Source organism: Nematolebias whitei, chromosome 11 (genome assembly GCF_014905685.2).
Source record: "Nematolebias whitei isolate Nwh7 chromosome 11, NemWhi1, whole genome shotgun sequence".
Lineage (NCBI taxonomy): Eukaryota > Metazoa > Chordata > Actinopteri > Cyprinodontiformes > Rivulidae > Nematolebias > Nematolebias whitei.
The window spans coordinates 5,853,165-5,875,254 of NC_056508.1; the positions used below are offsets into that span (position 1 = coordinate 5,853,165).

The following is a 22,090-nucleotide window of genomic DNA, read 5'->3' on the forward strand; positions in this document are numbered from 1 at the left end:
TGTATATGTAATAAAAGGAATGTTTGAATGGGAAAATGACACCTATACATAAATGAGAAAATACAAGTATTTTACAATACAAGTTTTTATTAACTGCCTAAAAGACTTTAGCTAAAATGTTCCCAACATAACCTGGTCCAAACACATCAGTGTTTTGTGGAAATACAAACTTGCTTCAGGAAGTTATTTGGGGTGAGTGGTTGGGGGTTTAAATTTTTCAGAACAGTGAGGGGAGGAGATGGAGTGGGAGGTGTTTTTTCTGAGAAGCAGAGCAGGAGTGTAAACCTCATTTCTCTCGTTTTTTGGAGGCAACCGTCTGTGGAGTCTCCAGCATGCGTAAAAACAAGATGTGCGCTGCTCCTTTCAACCAGCCGAGACTGACGCAAACATCCCACTGAACTCCAACCACCGGACTTTTACTTTACAGCCAACACCTTGTGCACATGTGACGCTTCATCAGAACCTGTTCTAGGTTATCACGTGGAGCAGAGCCTACTGGATCTGAGCTCAGGACACTGTGCGCCTCCAAAAACATGTAAAATGTGATGCGTGCACCCTGCGTGGAACAGTCAGAGTCAGACCGCAGGATTTCATTTGTCACTATTTTGTGGCACAATAACAAAGAAATTACAACCATGATGTTTTTAAAGGTTCAGTTTGTCCTTGCTTGCTTTTATTTGAATGTGCAAGAGGGTTCATCCAAAGATTATGAGGCACACATTGGGGACAACTTTCATTTACTGGTAAGAATGTTTTTAAAGTATTACAGATTTTATGTGATGTACAAGGTGAAAGAGTGGTTAGAACTGTAGCCCCACAGCAAGAAGGTCACAGGTGCACCTTCTGCCCTTTCTGTCTGGAGTTTACATGTTCTCCTCATGAACCTACTAGGGTCTCTCCAGGTACTCAAGTTTCCTCCCACAGAATAAATTCATGCATGTTAGATTCATTTGTAACTAAATTGTCCCCAGGTGTGAGTTTGAATCTGGATGGTTGTTTGTCTCATTTGTCTCCATATGTCCCTGTGATGGACTACAGACCTGTCCAGGGTGTCCCCATGTTTAACACAGTGACCGCTAGAGATAGGAACCAGTGACCATTGCGAAAGAAGGTGGATGGATGGATGGATGGATGGATGGACGGACGGACGGATGGACGGATGGATGGATGGATGGATGGATGGATGGACGGATGGATGGATGGATGGATGGACGGACGGACGGACGGACGGATGGACGGATGGACGAATGGATGGATGGACGGACGGACGGATGGATGGCACCAGAATACTGTGAGCACCAGGTTTTCAGTGGGGTCCAGGTGTGGATGAAGGGCCGTCAGATGAAGACGCTGTCATGGCCAGCCCTTCCTGAACCTCTCTGAACACGTCAGGAGTTTGATCAAGACGTCCAACAGAGGAGCTGATTTTTATTTTTTTAACCACGAGTAGCAAACGATCCCCCAACAGCAACGTGGAAGACTGATGGAGAACATGGCAGCCGGGATTTAACGTCAGAGTTATGGCATCAAACACTGATTTAGGATCACTTCGTTACTGGCATGTTTGTAAATGAATATATATATTTTGTATTATCTGAAAACAGTTGACCTTTTCTCTTATTCTGACCATTTGTCATGTTTTGCAAAGAAATGCTCTAAATGAAAAGGTTTTTACATTAGCAAGACAAATATGTTAATTCTGCTCAAACATGTAAAATTCTCTGTATTTTGAGGGCTTGCCTCTCCCAGTTTGTTTAGGTTAAGGTCTCACCAGTGCTCAGGATATTTGGGAATGAACGGACACAGCAGTGACTTGTGTGCAAAATGAACAGGCACACAGCCCTGGCTGCCTGTGTACAGTGAAGGCATTTATTTTCAGCTCCACTTCCCCTCCATCTTTTCATGAATGGTTCTGATTCACGCTGTGTGACACAGAACATTGACCCGATCCTCACTTGGGCCGATTGTGAACATTATTTCATTTAGCTGGCACACGAAGGAAACTTTTAGTTTGACCCTTTGTCCTGTACAACATTTTCAGATGCTAATTCTTAAGAGCACTGATGATAAATACTACAGAATCTCTTTCTTGCTTTTTTGATTTGTTGCTTTTTGTTTTGTTTTTTCCAGAAAACAAAACGTCAAACCAAGTTCACTAGATCAGTGGTAAGTCTGTGCGTGTTGCACAACACTGCTGTAATATCGTCATGTTTTTAGTTCTGTGTCAAGACTGGAGCTCCGGTCTCATAAAAAACTCAGATACAAAAAGTCTGTTGTCATTTCCAAAGAAATCACAAATGTTGAAACCATGTGAGGTGATTTTATTTTGTTTAGCTGACAAAATGAAATTATACAAATAGAATAAAGAGAACACAGAAATGTGTACAAGGTTCAGTGAAATCATAAAAAAGGCTCAAGATTAATTGTACAGTAAGCGTGTTTTAATAATAAAAGTCAACAAGGGCTCAATCTTCATTTTGTCCAAAATGGTGTGGTGGGGGGTGTTCAAAACCACCTGGGGTGTTTCATTAAAATCTATTCATCTGTTCCTGATATATTTTGCTAACATGACAGACAAATAAAACAACACAATGGTATAAACCTACTGACTTTTAGCAGGGGCTGATTTTAAATGTCAGTCATTTTCTGATCCTCTTCCAGGAAAAGTTTTTTGTTTGATTATAAAATTACATCACGCCCTTCTGAAATTTTCAAGTGATGTATGTTTGTTCTGTGAGCAGCTGAAGGTGACAGACTACCATGTGAAGTGCACGGTGGTGTCCCGCTACGCTGTCACCACCGTGCAGAGCTCAGTCTGGAACCAGCTCCCCATCATTAAGGAGGCAGCCTTTGAGGTGGACCTGCCCTCCTCTGCTTTCATCTCCAACTTTACCATGTGAGTCCACAAACAACGTCTTACTCTTTAAGTCCATCCATCCATTATCTTTTACCCGCTTCTTCCATTTTGGGTCACGGGGGTTGCCGGTGCCCATGTCCAGCAGTGTCCAGCAGCTGTGTGAGGGGCGGGGTACACCCTGGACAGGTCGCAAGTCCATCACAGAGCCAAAACTGATACATGCTTTTCAAAAATTGTCACAGAAAAAAAAGCTGAAATATTTTGTGTACATTAGTTTTTACTCTGACGCCTCTACCTCCAATCCTGAACAACGATTTATCTTCAGAAGTCACCTATTAGTCAACATGTATGTCTCTGTATGAATACAGCTGTTCTGTGAGCCTTAGAGGTTTGTTACAGAACAATAGGGATCCAACAGAATCATGAAGACCAAGGAACAATAGCTTCTCACATAACTTTGTCCAATCCATCATCTGAAAATGGAAAGAGTATGGCACAACTACAGAGCCACCAAGACCTGGCAGTCCACCGACAAGTGCTGGTCGTAAAATTAGAATATTGTGAAAAAGTTTATTTATTTTAGTAATTCCATTCAAAAAGTGAAACTTGTATATTATATTCATTCATTACACACAGACTGATATATTTCAAATGTTTATTTCTTTTAATGTTGATGATTATAACTGACAACTAATGAAAACCCCAAATTCAGTATCTCTGAAAATTACAATATTACTTAAGACCAGTAAAAAATTGATTTTTAGAAATGTTGGCCAACTGAAAAGTATGAACATGAACAGCACTCAATACTTAGTTGTTGCTCATTTTGCTTGAATTATTGCAGCAATGTGGTGGTGTGACATGGAGTCCATCAGTCTGTGGCACTGCTCAGGTGTTATGAGAGCCCAGGTTGTTCTGATGGTGCACCTTCAGCTCTTCTGAATTGTTGGCTCTGGTGTATCACATCTTCCTCTTCACAATACCCCATAGATTTTCTATGAGGTTACAGTCAGGCGAGTTTGCTGGACAATTAAGAACAGGGACACCATGGTCCTTAAACCAGGTGCTGGTAGCTTTGGCACTGTGTGCAGGTGCCAAGTCCTGTTGGAAAATGAAATCTGCATCATAAAGTTGATCAGCAGCAGGAAGCATGAAGTGCTCTACAACTTCCTGGTAGACAGTCACGTTGACCTTTGACCTCAGAAAACACAGTGGACCTACACAGCAAATGACATGACACCCCAAACTATCACTGACTGTGGAAACTTGACACTAGACCTCAAGCAACATGGATTCTGTGCCTCTCCTCTCTTCCTCCAGACTCTGGGACCTTGATTTCCAAAGGAAATACAAAATTTATTTTCATCAGAGAACATAACTTTGGACCACTCAGCAGGAGTCCAGTCCTTTTTGTCTTTAGAGCAGGCAAGACGCTTCTGATGCTGTTTCTTGTTGAAGAGTGGCTTGACACAAGGAATGTGACAGCTGAAACCCATGTCTTGCATACGTTTGAGCGTGGTGGTTCTTGAAGCACTAACTCCAGCTGCAGTCCACTCTTTGTGAATCTCCCCCACATTTTGGAATGGGTTTTGTTTCACCATCCTCTCCAGGGTGCAATTATCCCTGTTGCTTGAACACTTTTTTCTTCCACATCTTTTCCTTCCCTTCACCTCTCTATTAATCTGCTTGGACACAGCACTCTGTGAACAGCCAGCCTCTTTAGCAATGACCTTTTTTGTCTTGCCCTCCTTGTACAAGGTGTCAGTGGTTGTATTTTGGACAACTGTCAAGTCAGAAGTCTTCCCCATGATTGTGTAGCTACAGAACTAGACTGAGACCATTTAAAGGACTTTGCAGGTGTTTTGAGTTAATTAACTGATTAGAGTGTGGCACCAGGTGTCTTCAATATTGAACCTTTTCACAATATTCTAATTTTCTGAGATACTGAATTTGGGGTTTTCATTAGTTGTCAGTTATAATCATCAACATTAAAATAAATAAACATTTGAAATATATCAGTCTGTGTGTAATGAATGAATATAATATACAAGTTTCAATTTTTGAATGGAATTACTGAAATAAATCAACTTTTTCATGATATTCTAATTTTATGACCAGCACCTGTACTTTGCGATGGTCTATCACATAAAATCCCGGTAAATACTTTATTTGTTGCTGTAATCAAAAGTTTAAGACTTTTTCAAAGTATTTTATCAGTTCAAAAATGTTCAAGTTATAAGAAAAAGTTAATTTTATAGCATCATGTAATATCATTTCCCTGCTAGAGTGACAGAAAATGTGTTAAGTAGAAGGATTTTATTCACTGACGTTAAAAACCAAAAATAAAACTTTGAAGTAACTGTGTAAAAACAAAATTTATTGAAATGCAGTGTAGCGGTGATGGATACTTAGTTGTGGCAACCATGCTCCTTTAAAAATGCTAAATATAAATAAAACAAACAAGTTGGTGTTGCCAGAGCTGGATTTGGGAGCAGAACCAGGTCAGGGGGAGGGGGAACCTGAGAGCCAGTGAATACCAGGCTTTGTAAGCTGGAGTCAGAAAGTTAGGACAGAAAGTGACAAGAGTCCCCCCCCCCCCACCCCAACCACCACCACTAAGGAAACATGCCAAGTCAAAATTGACACACATACATATCTTCACAGAGAATAGATGTTGCAGATATGTGTAAGTTTGGTGATTAAGCTGCTTTTGTCCAACATACATGTTGTGCATATTGTCACACGCCACTCACTCATGAAAAACACAACCGCCTGCATACTCCCAAAAAGCCAGAGGGAAATAGTTGTGGCCAATGTGTTGCGTTAGTTCGTTGGCATTTCTGCGTGTGAAACTAAGACCTCTGTGTTCTGCATGCAGCTAACTGATGTTCAGTCATCTTCTTGGCCCCTCAGCCAGCCATATGTGTAAATACACGACACCTCACTTTCCGCTCTGTGCTCTCAGGCTTTTCTACTCTGTGTCTCCAACAAGGCCCTTTTGTGGGGTTTATTTTAGCTACACCTTATTTTCATTTGGAAATACTTGGCGTGGACTTAAATTAGCACCTTGTCACGTAACTTCAAAGAGTACGAAGTTCACCCTTGTTCTGGCTGGGATCGGATTAGGTTTGACACACAGCAGAGTATCAACGGCATATAAAATCACTTTATATTAATGCTGTTTTCAGAGGGAAATTAATATTTTCCAGTCACTCAGTTTATAATCCCCCTCCACCCTGCCCTCCATTTGTAAATAAACACCATGCTTATTTATGAAGCGCCTTCATGACTGCTCTGGAAATACAAGAGGTAATGTTAAAGCAAACGTGGCTCAACAACTCAGTGGCTGAGTGTAATATAATCTGGTTACTGTAAGTCATACAGAGAGTTATTTCTTCTTCCTCTTTCCTCCGTCTCATCAGCACCTCCAATGGAAAGGAATATGTGGCCCAGGTGAAGGAAAGAGCTGCAGCCAGGAAACTTTACGACATCGCTAAGAAGCAAGGGAAAACAGCTGGACTTGTCGCTACCAAGTTAGTTTTTCTTATAATGATCATTAGAAATATATATTTTACACTTGTCTTAAAGTATCGCAGTAAATTTTTCCAACAATTTCACTAACATTAAAAGAACGTCTTACCTTTTACATTGTGGTGTTGAAGAGAAAGGGAGATGGAGAAGTTTCGTGTGGCAGTGAGCGTGCCTTCAGGAACGCACATGTCCTTCTTGCTGTCGTATGAGGAGCTGCTGCCTCGTCGGCTCAGCCGCTACGAGCTCAGTTTGGGTTTGAGGCCTGGGCAGCTCGTTCAGAACCTCACGTTAGATGTCAGCATACACGAGAGGACAGGCGTTAGTTTTATCAAGGTCCTTCCTCTCAAGACGAGTCGGCTGCTCTCAAGCATTGCTCAAGGTAAAATCTGATGGCGGTCTCAGCATAAACCACCGAGAGCTATTACAACTTTTGTCTGTTCCCAAGAATGATTGAGCTGTTTGTGTACATCAGATTGTGTTATTTGTTGCTGGTAGGATCATTTCTCATGCACTAATTTAATCCCACACATTGTTTTTGCAGGTGGTACGAACCCCCCGGCCTCCACTCGTGTTGAGCAGAGCCCAGGCTCTGCAAGGATTTACTACAGTCCAACACTACAGCAGCAAAACAGCATATCTTCTAAAGGCCTAAATGCAGACTTCATCATTCAGTATGATGTGGACCTCAGTGACCTCATGGGCGATGTCCAGGTTTGCAGCATCTTTCTGGCATGTCAGTTTTCACACAGAAATTTCATTTTTGTCACATAAATTTTTGACCTCTTGACTCTGATAGGTGTATGATGGCTACTTTGTTCATTACTTTGCACCCAGAAGACTTCCTGTGATTCCAAAGGACGTGATTTTTGTCATTGACATCAGCGGGTCAATGATAGGCACCAAAATAAAACAGGTAATGTGAACGAGGGTAAAACTCTAAACTAGTTTTCTGCTGAAGATGAGTGGGTCAGTAACATCATTCATTTCTGTCAGTAGACCAAACAGGCCATGAACACCATCTTGGGAGACCTGAGAGAAGGAGACCACTTTAACATCATCACCTTCTCAGATAAAGTGCACACTTGGAAGAAAGGACGAACAGTGCGAGCCACCCGGCAGAATGTACGAGAAGCCAAAGATTTTGTGAGGAGAATTATTGCAGAAGGATGTGAGTTTTCATGATCTGATATCAAATCAAAGTTTTACTTCTCTGTTTCATATAGTGCCAAGAAAAAGTATTCATATTTGAACTTTTCCACAATTTTTCATGTTGCAACCACTATTTTTTAGTACTGTATAAAATTCTATGTGATAGACCAGCATACAGTGCAAAACGGTGCACTGAAAAGACAATAATATATGTCTTACAAAAAAATTACAAATAAAAGTCAGAAATGTATGGCATGCATTTGTATACAAAATTGTATTTACCACCTCCCCTGAATAAATACTTTGTAAAAACCACCTGTTCCAGCTGCAAGTCTTTAGAGGTTTGCCTCTACCAGCTGTGAACATCTACAAACAAAAAAAAAGCCCATCTTCTTTGCAAAACCACTGCAGCTGCAGTCAGACAGGAAACTTTTTTTTGCCACAGTCTCTGTTGGACTTAGGTCTGGTCTTTGTTGCGACCATTCTAACACATACACTTTGATCTGACTCATTACAATTTAGCTTTGGATGGAAGTTTTGGATTTTTGTCCAGCTAGTTGGTGAATCTCCACCACAGGCTCATCTTTTGTAGTCTCAAATAGGTTTTCTTTTAAGAATGTTCTGTATTAAGTGCCATCTAGTTTCTTATTAGCGCTGACCAGCTGCCATGTTTCTGCTGAAGACAAGCATCCCCACAGCATGATGCTGCCATCAATTTTCTTTTGGTAAAATTGAGCCAAACTCTTTCATTTTCAGATGATGCGTTGAACGGAGCTCTAAGAGATGTGCAATACATGAAATTTTGTTTTGCACCCTAAATGTTCTTTAAACGTATTAACATATTTACTCCTGACCTGTTTAATGTGTACCTTGGTCTTCATGATGCTGTTTAATCAAAAACATTTCATAAGAAACCACTTAGGCTCACAGAGCATGGCTAGATTTAATTTTAGATTAAATTGCACATAGGATAGAAATGCACAAATGCATGTTTTTGATTTATATTAGTAAAAATTTGAAAACCACATATTTTCCTTTCTCTTCTCAATTTTGTGTGTTTGGTCATCACATAAAATCTAAATAAAGTACTTTTAAGTTTGTGGCTGTAATGTGACAAAATGGGGAAAGGTTAACATGGTTAGAGTACTTTTTAAGGTAGTTTTATGACATTTAGTTTGATTGTCTCTTCTGTTCATTGTTTTGTCTCAGGGACCAATATCAACGCAGCTCTGCAATCTGCTGCTCAGCTCATCAAGCCGTCATCGTCTGAATCCTCCAGCCACTTTGCAGTCCATCGAGTTCCTCTAATCATTTTTCTCACAGATGGGGAAGCAACCACAGGAGAAACATCTGGTGACACAATCCTTTATAATGCCAAGAAAGCAATAGGCTCAGCTTCTCTTTTTGGCCTTGCCTTTGGTGATGACGCTGACTTTCTTCTTCTGAAACGCCTGGCTCTGGATAACCGAGGTGTAGCCAGGATGGTGTATGAAGATGCAGATGCAGCTTTACAGCTTAAGGGCTTCTATGATGAAGTTGCCAGCCCTTTGCTGTCAGACATCCAGCTGACCTACCTGGATGATCAAGCTTTTGATGTCACCCGTTCTCTTTTCCCAAACTACTTCCAAGGGTCTGAGTTGGTTGTAGCAGGGCGGGTAAAACCAGGGACCACAGATTTTAAGGTGTCTTTATCAGCTGTAGATTCGAAGCAGCACATAAAGTTGGAGAACGGTGTGCCTGTTTCCCATTCAAATGAAAATCAAAGTGCAAGCTCTCTGGACTGTTTGGGAGGTTTAGAAGGGATGTCCACCTTTGTGCATCGTCTCTGGGCGTACTTCACTATCAAAGAGTTGCTGCTTGCCAAACTGAATGAAACTGACACTGCAATTCAAAAGTTACTGACTGACAAAGCCACCAATCTATCCCTCAAATATAACTTTGTAACCCCAGTCACCTCTTTAATTGTTGTTAAGCCAGATGCAGATGAAGCAGCTCATACTCCAGTCACAGCAAGACCCACAACTTTTAGCACTGCAACCACAACAGCAGCAGCTGTGGCCTCCAGCAAATTATCAGCTGCTGGTGCACCAAGGAAGCCCAGTTCACCATCTAACCTCATTCCTAACAAATTCAAACCAAACTCACCTCTCCCACCTGATAATACTCTGAAAAGAAAAACGAACCCATTGCCAACTTCTGGATTGAATATAGGGGTGGCGCCAACCAGGAAAGTAAATGCAACATCAAGCCTTGGCCATACAAACCTCCCCCTAGCTTCTATCTTTGGAAAAAAGCCCACTGATTCCAAAGATGATGCCATTCCTCCTTCATCTGGAAATACATCCTCAGCTCTTCCTAATGATATAAAAACAGCACCGCCTCATTCTCCAGGGAAGATTTCCACTTTGATACCAAATGCCACCCTTTCAACAAAACTGAGCATGCTAACATTTAGTACCAGCACTTCGCCAACACTCAACTCTAGAACGGATTCTGGAATCCCATCTGGAAAAACATCAACCAAACATGCCAGTTCTGTGAAGGCAGCTCTTCTTCCTGTCAAAATGACAGAAGCATCCTTAGAATCAGAAACCATCACCACCACCCCTCCAGATCTTCAACAATCCAAAACTACTACTGCTCTGTATAAGTTGCCTGCACTCTCCGCTCTCGTCCCAGCTGCATCTCCAGTTGTGGTAGACAACAACACCAACTCTAACACTGACACTGACCTGAGCTTTGCCACCTTGGTGTCAGGTACCTTTGTGCCTATGTCTGGTGTCACTGCTGGGACTGAATTTTGGGAAGCAGCAGGGGTTCAAGGTAAGTCGTACACTAAACTGCTTGTTGTGCACTGAACCCAACACTCACCTTAGCTTGGTTGTTTTGTTTCCATTTGAGTCAATTTTCTGTCCTCTCAACCTTCAGCTGGTTGACACGACTTTCCTTCCAGTTCTTTCTCCTGGAATTGTCTTTGTGTCCAAAGGAAGATTTTAAAAGAGGAAATTAGTAAAAATGATTTTTAAATGCTGGTAATACAACAAGTAAGGATTAGGATTCATCCAATTTTAATTGAGAGTGTTATATTCTTGCAAGGGGCAGCACGGTGGTGCAGTTGGTAGAGCTGCTGCCTCTCAGTGAGCTGGGGTCCGGTTCAAATACCGGTCCAGGGGCCTTTCTGGGTGGATTTTGCATGTTCTCTCCATTCATGCGTGGGTTTTCTCCGGGTACTCCGGTTTCCTCCCACAGAGCAAAAACATGCATGTTAGACTGATGGTAACTCTAAATTGTCCCTAGGTGTGAGTGAGAGAGTGAATGGTTGTTTGTCTCGTTTGTCTCTATGTGGCCCTGTGATGGACTTGCGACCTGTCCAGGGTGTCCCCCGCCCCTTGCACAGTGATAGCTTAACATGGTCACTGACGACCCCCGTGACCCAAAATGGAAGAAGCGGGTAAACGATAATGGATGAATGGAACATACAATGAATGCATACACAGTTCAAATCATGTCCTATCTCAAATGTTCGCCATGAGGTTTTCTAGTTATCTTACTTTTTTTTTCTTCTTTTTTTTTTCCCCCCCCTGTCCTGTCCATCATTGTGACACTTGGAATTATTGTCTGAGTGTCAAAGTGATGCCCAACAGATTTACTTTCACAAGCAGAGCATTATGGCAGGCCTTAATGCTCTGCTTGTTATATAAATTAAATTTTATTAGAATCTGCTTTGGGCTTGTTTCAGATGTAATGGACACGGGGACGGAAAACAAAGAAGATAACAAAGCAGAAAAGTGAGAGAATAGTTAAAATGTAAAGAAGGAGATAGGAATGGAGGAGAGAGAGAGGGATAAAGAGAACACAAATCAACATCATTGAAGTCTGACTCTAGACCTGCGGAAAGAGAGAAAAAAAAACGACAAAACCAAGAAACCACAACAACAAACAACTTATATAATGATACTTATAACATCATTAGAAAGTATTTTATGCAGTACATGGTAATACAATATATATATAATGGCCACCAGAACCCAACTGAGTGTGTATCTGATAAACACCTGGATCTAAACACCTGTGTGAGCATGATGTCACTATAAGGTTTCTCATAAAAATGTTCGATAGTGGATGTGGGGACCCATAAACCCGTCCCCACAGGACACGAAGTTGACACAGGGAAGACCGAAACCGCAGACACACAGCGGCCCCCAAGCCCGGAACTCCGGTAGTCCCCCAACAGGGAAACCCGCACCCCCCAGAGAGAGAAGCAAAGGGAAGCCCCGGGCGACCCCCAGCAACCACAATGCAGAAACCCCCAGGAGGCCGTAGCGATGAGTCCACAGGCCCCGCCGGCAACCCGCCCCTCCAGAGTGGATCCGGCCATGGACACCAAGCCCCGAGTCCTGAGGTCATACCACCCCCCAACAGAGGCCTGACAGAACCAGGGCACCCAGGCCCCCGCAGGCAGCCACCAGGGCGGGCCTGCACACACCCCACCACCCAGCCCCAGCTGCTGAGAGCCGCCAATGCACCGGCGGGGGACCCACCGAGGGGAGCACGACCCACCAAATGGGGGCCAAAACTGGTCCAAGAGAGGGGGGCCACCCAAAACCCAACCTGAGACAAACAGGCACACAGAGACAGCCCGACAGAGCCTCTGTTGGGCCGTCCATGCGCCCCACCTGCCCAACAGTGACCGCAAGCCGGCCCCGGGCCGGGGGCCAGAGCAGCAGGGAGCAGCAGCCGAGGAAGGCCGGCCCAGCGCACCAATGCATCCCTAAAGCCCCACACCACAGGCCCGGAGAAGCCCCGGCATGCCACCCATGCACCCCCCCACCCCCCCACACACACACAGCACCCCGCACCGTGTCACATCAGACCGACCAGCCAGCACTCCGTCGAAGTGAAGCCATGCCCCCAACTGCTGCCACGCACTACCAACGACCACACACACACAACCACAGCTGACCCCCCGCCAGAACCCAGCAACCACCCCAGCCAAAGGGCTGGCCATCGGAACCAGGAACCCCGATCAAAAGATCCCAACAATCCAGGGAGAACCGGAGCACCAGCCCCACCCCCAATCGCCCCCAAAGGCCCAATATAGTATAGTAATAATAGTTATCTTGCATTTGATTCAATCCCTGTCAAGTCTTCTGGTCATCTGGTTATCTCATATCCTGTCTTTAGGTCTCTTCATAATCTGGCTTCCATTTCATACAAAAGGCATTTGCACAAAATACAAACAATAATAATTAATTGTAAACCAGTGAAGAGGCCCAGAATAAACAGATGCATTGGCCTCAAACTGTCCATCTTGCACTAATCTTTATGACATATTACTTAACACATTTACAGCATGCACATTCCATCACTGAAAACAACATTAGCAATCATTGTTCTAACATTAATGGAGACTGTAAACCATTGAGGTACAAAGCATCAATTGGATGAGCATCTCTGCTGTGTAGGAGTCCTCAGATTTTGGAATAGTTTGTCAATGTCAATAAATAAATAAATAAAAAAAACAAAAGTGAACTAATTTTAGAGTTTTGAATTATCAGGTAAAATCCATTCATCCATCCATCATCTTTTACCCGCTTCTTCCATTTTAGGTCATGGAAGTCGCCGTTGCCCATGTCCAGCAATCACTGTGCAGGGTACACCCTGGACCGGTCGCAAGTCCATCACCGAGACACATAGAGACAAACGAGACAAACAACCATTCACTCTCACCTAGGGACAATTTAGAGTTACCAATCAGCATAACATGCATGTTTTTGGTCTGTGGGAGGAAACTGGAGCGCCTGGAGAAAACCCATGCATGCACAGAGAGAACATGCAAACTCCACCCAGAAAGGCCCCCAGACCAGGATTTGAACCAGGGACCTGCTCGCTGAGAGGCAGCAGCTCTACCAGTTGCGCCACCCTGCTGCCCATCAGGTACAAATGTAAAATAATGGCTGAAATACTGTTGTATACCAACTTACATTTTAACTGAGCAATGTTATGTTAGCCATTAAACAAATTTTTTATGGGTAACATTATTTTTTACAAAAACTAACACAGTGCATTGAATTGAATTCAGCAGGACTGTGTACCTGGTATTAAATTAGACTATACTGTCATCACAGCTAATTAGAACTCACCTTTCTTTGTGTAGTTTTCCTGTTCTCACAGTACATGTGTTGGTTTTATCTCAGTACTCCTGTTAAGTCCTTTCCTCAAAAACATGCATGTTAGATTAACTGATGATTTTCATGTAAGTGACAGATGAAAAGTGTCTATTTCTGTGTTGCCTTCACAAAGTCCTGACAACCTGTTAGATGTACCTCACCTATCACTCATTGACAGCTGTGGAATAGAAACCTGTGACTCTGAGTAGACTTAAAGGGATGGATGGATGGATGGATGGATGGATGGATGGATGGATGGATGGATGGATGGATGGATGGATGGATGGATACGACTGTCTGTATATAGTTGGATTTGACATTCATTAACCACCTCTGCAATCAAAGATGACCTTTGTTGTGAATAGGTAGAATAGAAATAAAATTAAACTGAACTAAACCTAATTATATTATTATTATTATTATTATTATTATTATTAATTATATACTTTTAACACCCTGATAGTCACTTAAATTAGGAATTATATTTTGAATCTTTACCTGAATGGTTTGTGTTTCTCCCATAGATGTCGCTACCTCCATTCATAGCCAGAGAGCAGGTAAATCTGATTTTCTATCTATCCCATCTAGATACTCATTTACAAATTGAACACAATTTCCACATTGCCTTAACTGTCAAAAATTTGACATGATTAGGAATATATGATCCAAAGAGTCAACGTATTTTACAAGTAATATGAAGAGAGCAACTCAAATTTGGTGATAATTTTATTTTTTGTGTACTTACTGCTGAATATAACCCCTTTAATAAATGTTGGGAGAGAATCTTCTTGCAAATGATCAAGGACACAAAATGCCTTTTTGCAGGGTTGACAAAATTAAATTTACAATCCTTTATTTTTCCTGTTTAAAAGGTAGGAACTTTATAAAACATAAATGTTAACACCTCATTTTTGCTTTTACATCTAAAATCAGAATCCATTCAAGCAGCAGTCTTTACCTTAATTCTAAAACTATTCTTTTTTTTATCAGACTATGATGCAACATATGATTACGACTATGATTTCAGCTACGATACCTGTAAGTTTTTTTTTTTTTATTACTGGTAGTAAAAATCTGCACTTGAGTTACTTTGTAAGAGTTTCATTAAAATACGTGTCACTTTTTTCAGGGGGCGATGAAGAAGAGAGTCAGTCATCTGGTCAGTGTTTTGTGTGTGTGTAAAGTTTGAATAATGTAAAAGATGACATGTCCAGTTCTGATATTATTGTTTGAGAGTCAAGAGGACTGTCCTTTAATTGAACGTCTTGTACTTTTAGATCCTCCATCCAGACTGACAACTGTGAAGATCTTCTCATCATCAGGTCAAAAGTCTACGTGTTTCATTTGTTTATAGTTATAGCTTCATTATCTTTTGAACAGTCCCTATCTGTTTTTGTATTCAGCTTCAGTTTTTATGTTATAGTTGACGGAGATCCTCATTTTGTGGTTCAACTTCCAAAGTTGCACGAGAACCTGTGTTTTACGATAGATGGTAGAGCAAACGATGTTCTCAGACTACTGGAGGACCCAGAACAAGGTTCGCAAAGCAATAATAATATTGAATTTGTTGTTTTGTGTACCATGTTTCAAGTACTTATATAAAAGTGCATATTTGTCCCATTCTTCATTAAGGTATCATTGTGGATGGCCATCTAATGGGAGCTCCTCCTAAGCAGGGAGTGGAGGGCCGCTCTCGAACCTACTTTGACCAACTTACCTTTTCAGCACCCACAGGCAGTTCTGGTGACATCATGATCACGCTGTCACTGGACGCTGTGGTAGTAGAAGGGGAAGGACAGGAGACACTGCCCACCAATCAGCAGGGATCGGTGAGAAGGCAGGGGGTGACAGTTACCATGGACAACCATCAGAGCTGCTGGATTGAGCTAACCAAGGGTGTGACGTTCCTGGTTCTGTTCCATCACTATAGACACCCCAGCTACCTGCAAATGGCTCACCTGGGTTTTTACATCACTGATGGAAGAGGACTTTCAGAGTCAACCCAGGGTCTCCTTGGTATGAAACACAAAGTTTTTTTTACAATCAACACCCAGAGAAAATCCTATTGAAAGTGGTGAAGGCAGTTCTCAAATGTTTCTTTTGTCCCCTGTCACGGAGCGAAGAGGCGGAATTGGAAATAACCTCAGTTCAGCCATCCTTGTCTGTCTGCTCATCCATCCGTGCATAGTGTGAACATGAAAACTTGAAAAATAAGTGTGGTACCAACTTCCATTTTGGTGTGTATCTGCATCTAGGCTTAAGAAAGGCCACCATCCAAAATTAGGTTACCAGGCCAAAATCCAAGATGGCTGTTGCCATGTAAACCGACCATCCCTATCATTTGATGAAATTATGCTTTCTAGTTTTTTATATTACTTAAAAGCTATAGTTTCCTCAAACAATTAGGCTGGCCAAAGATTAATTTATGGTGGGCAAGAGGTGAGGGACCAGACAAAGTGCAGCCCAAAGACCCCTATGATGATAAAAATTAATGGAACCAATGTTCCCTCGTCCGGATGTGGGTCACCGGGGCCCCACTTTGGAACCGGGCCTGGATGTGGGGCACGCTAGTAAGCGCCTGATGGCTGGGCTTTTACCCATGGAGCCTGGCTGGGCTCAGCCCGAAGAGGAGACATGGGTTTTCCTTCCCATGGGCTCACCACCTGTGGGAGGGGCCAAAGGGGTTGGGTGCAATGTGGGATGGGTGAGGTCGAGGACGGAGATCTTGGCGGTCTGATCCTCGACTACAGAAGCTGGCTATTAGGACGTGGAATGGCACCTCTCTGGTGGGGAAGGAGCCTGAGCTGGTTTTATGAGGTTGAGAGGTTTCGGCTAGAAATAGTCGCTCACCCCGATGCATGGCTCTGGCTCTGGAACCAGTTTCCTTGAGATGGGTTGGACACTTTTACACTCTGGAGTTGCCCCTGGTGAGAGGTGCAGAGCAGGAGTGGGCATACTTATTGCCCCCTATCTTGGTGCCTGTACATTTGGGTTCACCCTGTGAACAAGAGGGTAGCCTCCCTCTGCCTACGTGTGGTGGGACGGTTTCTGACTGTTGTTTGTTCTTATGTGCCAAACAGCAGCTCAGATTACCCACCCTTTTTGGAGTCCATGGAGTGGGTACCGGAGAGTGCCCCTCCTGGAGACTCCCTTGTTCTGCTGGGGCACTTCAACACTCACGTGGGCAATGACAGTGAGACTAGGAGGGGTGTGGTTGGGAATAACGGCCCCCCTGATCTGAACCTGAGTGTTGTTCTTTTATTGGACTTCTGTGCTCGTCATGGATTGTCCATAACAAGCACCATGTTCAAGCATAATATGTGCTCTCGGCTCCAGGACACCCTAGGCCGCAGTTCTATGATCAACTTTGTTGTCGTTTCATCTGATCTGCGGCCGAATGTCTTGGACACTCGGGTGAAGAGAGGGGCGGAGCTGTCCACTGACCACTACCTGGTGGTGAGTCGGCTCCGATGGTGGGGGAGGATGCTGGTCAGACCTGGCAGGCCCAAACGTATCATGAGTGTGAGGGTCTGCTTGGAATGTCTGGTAGAGTCTCCCGTAAGACAGAGCTTTATCTTTCACCTCCGGGAGAACTCGAACACGTTCCGGTGGGAGGTGGAGAACATTGAGTCCAAGTGGGCCATGTTCTGTGCCTCTATTGTCGAGGCGGCTTATCAGAGCTGTGGCCACAAGGTTGTCGGTGCCTGTCGCGGCGGCAACCCTCGAACCCAGTAGTGGACACGGGCGGTGAGGGATGCTGTCAGGCTGAAGAAGGAGTCCTATTGGACCTTTTTTGGCCTGTGGAACCCCAGAAGCAGCTGATGGGTACCAGCAGTCCAAATGGCATGCGTATCGGGTGGTCGCTGAGGCAAAAACTCGGGCATGGGAGGAGTTTGGAGAGGACATGGAGAATGACTTCCGTACGGTTTTGAGATGCTTCTGGTCAACCATCTAGCGTCTCAGGTGGGGTGTGTGTGTGTGTGTGTGGGGGGGGGGGGGGTACACCACCAACACTGTTTACAGTGGAGGCAGTGTGCTGCTGACCTCAACTCAGGATGTCGTGGGTCGGTAGGCAGAGTACTTCGAAGACCTCCTCAATCCCACTAGCACGTCTACCACTGAGGAAGCAGAGCCTGGGGACTTTGGGTCAGGTGCTCCAATCTCTGGTGTTGAGGTCGCTGAAGTGGTTAAAAAGTTCCTCAGTGGCAGGGCCCCAGGGGTGGATGAGATTCGCCCGGAGTTCCTTAAGGCTCTGGATATTGAGGGGTTGTATTGGCTTACACGACTCTGCAATATTGCGTGAACATCAGAGGCAGTTCCGCTGGATTGGCAGACTGGGGTGGTGGTACTAGGGGTGGGCGATACGGCTCACATATAATATCGTGATATTTCAGAGCATTCTGACAATAACGATGAATTTCGTGATATAACACACACACACAAAAAAACAGAAATAGTTATTCATTTGACAAAATTAACTTAACATGTTGCTTTGCAGTCTTATATAAAACCTAAAAAAAACAAGGGTGAATTTTACTGAAATTACTTTATTTAGTATTCAGTCTCAAAGTATAAAAATAAAAAATAAAAATGATCCTTCTGTTATTTAGATTGAAAAAGTCTGCACAAAATATTGATCAATATAGATACCCTGTATAAATAAAGGGTAAATTTAAAAAAAATTAAAAATCAACAAAATCCACCACTAAAACTAAAGTGCAGGTGCGTTTTCCAAAATAACTAAATAAAATTAAACTTCCAACAATTTTCAGTCAGGTCATCTGGACAGTTTTTTTTTTGTGTGTGCTAAAACGTTTCATCTTCCATCCAGAAGGCTTCATCAGTCAAGGAAACACACAACACAAAACTGATTCTTCCCCCAACAGCTTACTCTACAAACCAGTTATGTTGGTGCTAAGATGGTCTCTTTGACACACACCCTCCTCCGGTGCCAGCCCTCTACCTTGTCAACAGTCATGTCAAACTGGTTCAAAACCAACAAAGTCCACATCAAGGGACACTTTGGCATGTGACTGCTGGTGGATTCGAACCTCCAACGTTTGCATTGGAGGACGACTGCTCTAACCACTCAGCCACAGCTGCCCTATGATGGATGGATGGATGGATGGATGGATGGATAGATGGATGGATGGATGGATGGATGGATGGATGGATGGATGGATGGATGGATGGATGGATGGATGGATGGATCAATGGATGGATGGATGGATGGATGGATGGATGGATGGATGGATCAATGGATGGATGGATGGATGGATGGATGGATGGATGGATGGATGGATGGATGGATGGATGGATGGGCAAGTGGTGGCTAAAATGTATCCCTCTATTTGCCAGTATATGTCACTCTGCCCCAGGATGAACAAGCAAAAGAAAGAAAAAAAACGACCTCTGTTCTTACACACAGTTTAAATCCTACCCACTTGAATATCTTACACCTAAAACATCAAGTTTTACTTGAATTCTGTTTAATTCCAGTTCAGAAAAGCCCTAAATACAAAATGTTCATTTCTGCTGCAGCTTGTTGGGCTTGCACGTTGCACACCATCTTTGTGCACATTATTTATTGGATAAATAATTATTTTAAATTATGTGATTTTTGGTTAAAGCCACCACCCCCACCACCCCCACCCCACCCCACCCCCGAATCAAATGCAGGTATTCAAAGTTCATGCCAGTCACAAAATCCAGTAATGGTCAGTCAGGTCATCTGGACAGTTTCTTTTTTGTGGAAAGATGTTTCACCCTCTATCTGGAGGGTTTCGTCAGTTTGAGGAGTCCCAAGTAAACTGTTTTCACCACTAAGCAGTGCACTCCTTTAGTGGACCAACAAGTTTGCTGGTAATTCAGGTACCTGGATGATTGAGCATGAACTTTGATGTCTTGAACCACTTTGGCTGTGACTGCCTGCCTGGGAGGAGTCTACGGGGGGACAGGACAGCTCCCAGAAACCATCTTATTACCAGCAAACTTGTTGGTCCACTAAAGGAGTGCACTGCTTATTGGGGAAAACAGTTTACTTGGGACTCCTCAGAGTGATGAAGCCCTCCGGATGGACGGTGAAACGTCTTTCCACAAAAAATAAACTGTCCAGATGACCTGGTTGACCATTATTGGAAATGCAGTTATTATTATTTTGTAAAATGTAAATTTTAGTCCAAGTGCATATAACCTACCCACTTGAATATCTTACATCTAAAACATCATTTTTCTTGAATTTCCTGTTCGTTTCCAGATCAAAAAACACAAATCTTGAAAACTACAAAAGTTCACTCTTAAAATCTCTCAGCAATGGGGGACATCGGCGTACCGCTTGTTTTTTGTTGGGGTTTTTTTTGTAAAAGCTTCAATACAATGCTGAAATATAGGTCAAAGTAAAACAAAGACTGCTGGCGTTACAAATATGTCATATGATATTTCTTCTGGACATCTCGAGTCACATATCTGTGCTGGAATAATAATCCAGTAAGTTAATTATTTTTAAGTGATTATCTAACACATTGTCAGGAGGTGCAACCCATACGGGCTGTGCAGTTTCCTAAACCTCATCATAAAACTGTTTATCTAAACCCAACCAAATAGTTTTGCTGCCTACTTGCTACAAAAGTGTAAGTTAGTGAAACTAAAGTTTATCTACTATCGTAAAATATGCTAAAACCATCATCATTAACAAAGTCTAAATGTATTACTGTATATATATTTCCTATACTCCAGTTTCATTAGTAGAACCTAGTTCCCTATTTGTTAATACAGTAGTCCAGAATCTGTTTAACTTACCATACCACACCATACCATACCAATTTATTTATAGAGCACTTAAAACAGCAACAAGGCCAACCAAAGTGCTGTACAAAAGAACACAAACATGCACAGCGGACAGGAAAACATAAAATAAAAATACAGATACAAATAGCAGCAGAAGCTAACTAAAATGGCCAACAGAGTAGAGAACAGACCGGACCAAAACAAATCACACCGTGTTAAAGGCAAGAGAATAGAAGTGGGTCTTCAAGCGAGACTTAAAGACTGAGTGTGGGAGCCTGCCGGACACTCAGTGGCAACTCATTCCACAGTCGTGGACCTGCAACAGAGAAAGCCCTGTCACCCCTGAGCTTACGACGGGTTTCTGGGACTGAGAGAAGCATCTGGTCTGCTGACCTCAGAGAGCGCGGTGGGACATATGGCTGCAGAAGATCAGTGAGATAGGATGGGGCGGAACTGTTCAGTGATTTTAAAACATACATGAGAATTTTGAATTGGATCCGAAGGTGAACGGGTAGCCAGTGCAGGGAGGCCAAAACTGGCGTGATGTGCTCTCTATAGTCTGTACCAGTTAAAAATCGGGCTGCAGCATTTTGGACCAGTTGTAGACGAGCAATGGAGGACTGACTGATTCCAAACAGAAGTGAATTGCAGTAATCAAGCCTAGATGTTATGAAGGCGTGGATCACTGTCTCAAGGTTCTTTTTGGAGAGTATAGGCTTCAGCTTAGACAGCCGTCTCAGCTGAAAAAAACAGGATTTGACCATCATGTTTACGTGACTGTTGAGTTTTAAGGACGGGTCCATTATCACCCCCAGATTAGTGACCTTTTGTTTCTCTAGCAGGGCTAGAGAGAAAAGGTCAATGTCATGGTTCATAAGTGAGCCACTGGGATGGAACAGCATGACTTCAGACTTCTTCTCATTGAAGCTTAAGAAGTTTAAAGCCATCCAGTCCCGGATGTCAGCCAGGCAGTCAAGAAGAGGCTGAATAGAGCGTGTGCCTCTGTGCCTCAGGGGGAAGTAAATTAGGCAATCATCGGCGTAGAAATGAAAGGGTATGTTGTGTTTGCGGAAGATAGCACCTAGTGGCAGCAAGTATAAAGAAAAGAGAAGGGGACCGAGGATGGACCCCTGCGGTACCCCCCACTGGAGCGCTGTCGATGCCAAACTAAAATCTTTGATATTGACACAGAAGGTTCTGTCAGAGAGGTAGGACCCAAACCATTTAAGGGCTGACCCTGTGATGCCTACCCACTGCTCCAGTCTAGAAATGAGGATCTTGTGGTTGATGGTGTCAAAAGCAGATGTAAGGTCCAATAGGACAAGCAGCACAGAATCACCTGCGTCTGTGGATATGAAAATGTCAAACTTGGCAGTGGTTGCTGACGTTTCACACTACAGTTATTTCACCATATCTTAGACAATGTAGGCTTTAAAATGTAGACTTCTTGCTTAACATTAGCCCTCAATTCACTGCTCATTTGATTGAATTATGTCTTCATCTGCTGATCTATGATCTGAGCTGATCTGAGCTACCTGTTTTTTGTAAAAAAGAATAAATAAATAAAAGTAAACATATATATATATATATACATATA

The 22,090-nt window shown here is 43.0% G+C and overlaps 1 protein-coding gene across 1 annotated transcript in view; it reads right to left on the reverse strand.

Annotated features, from left to right (window-relative positions):
• The window catches only part of gdi1 (GDP dissociation inhibitor 1), a 44,981-nt gene that overhangs the window by 904 nt on the left and 21,987 nt on the right, over positions 1-22,090 (reverse strand). The gene's annotated exons all lie outside the window — the stretch shown is intronic.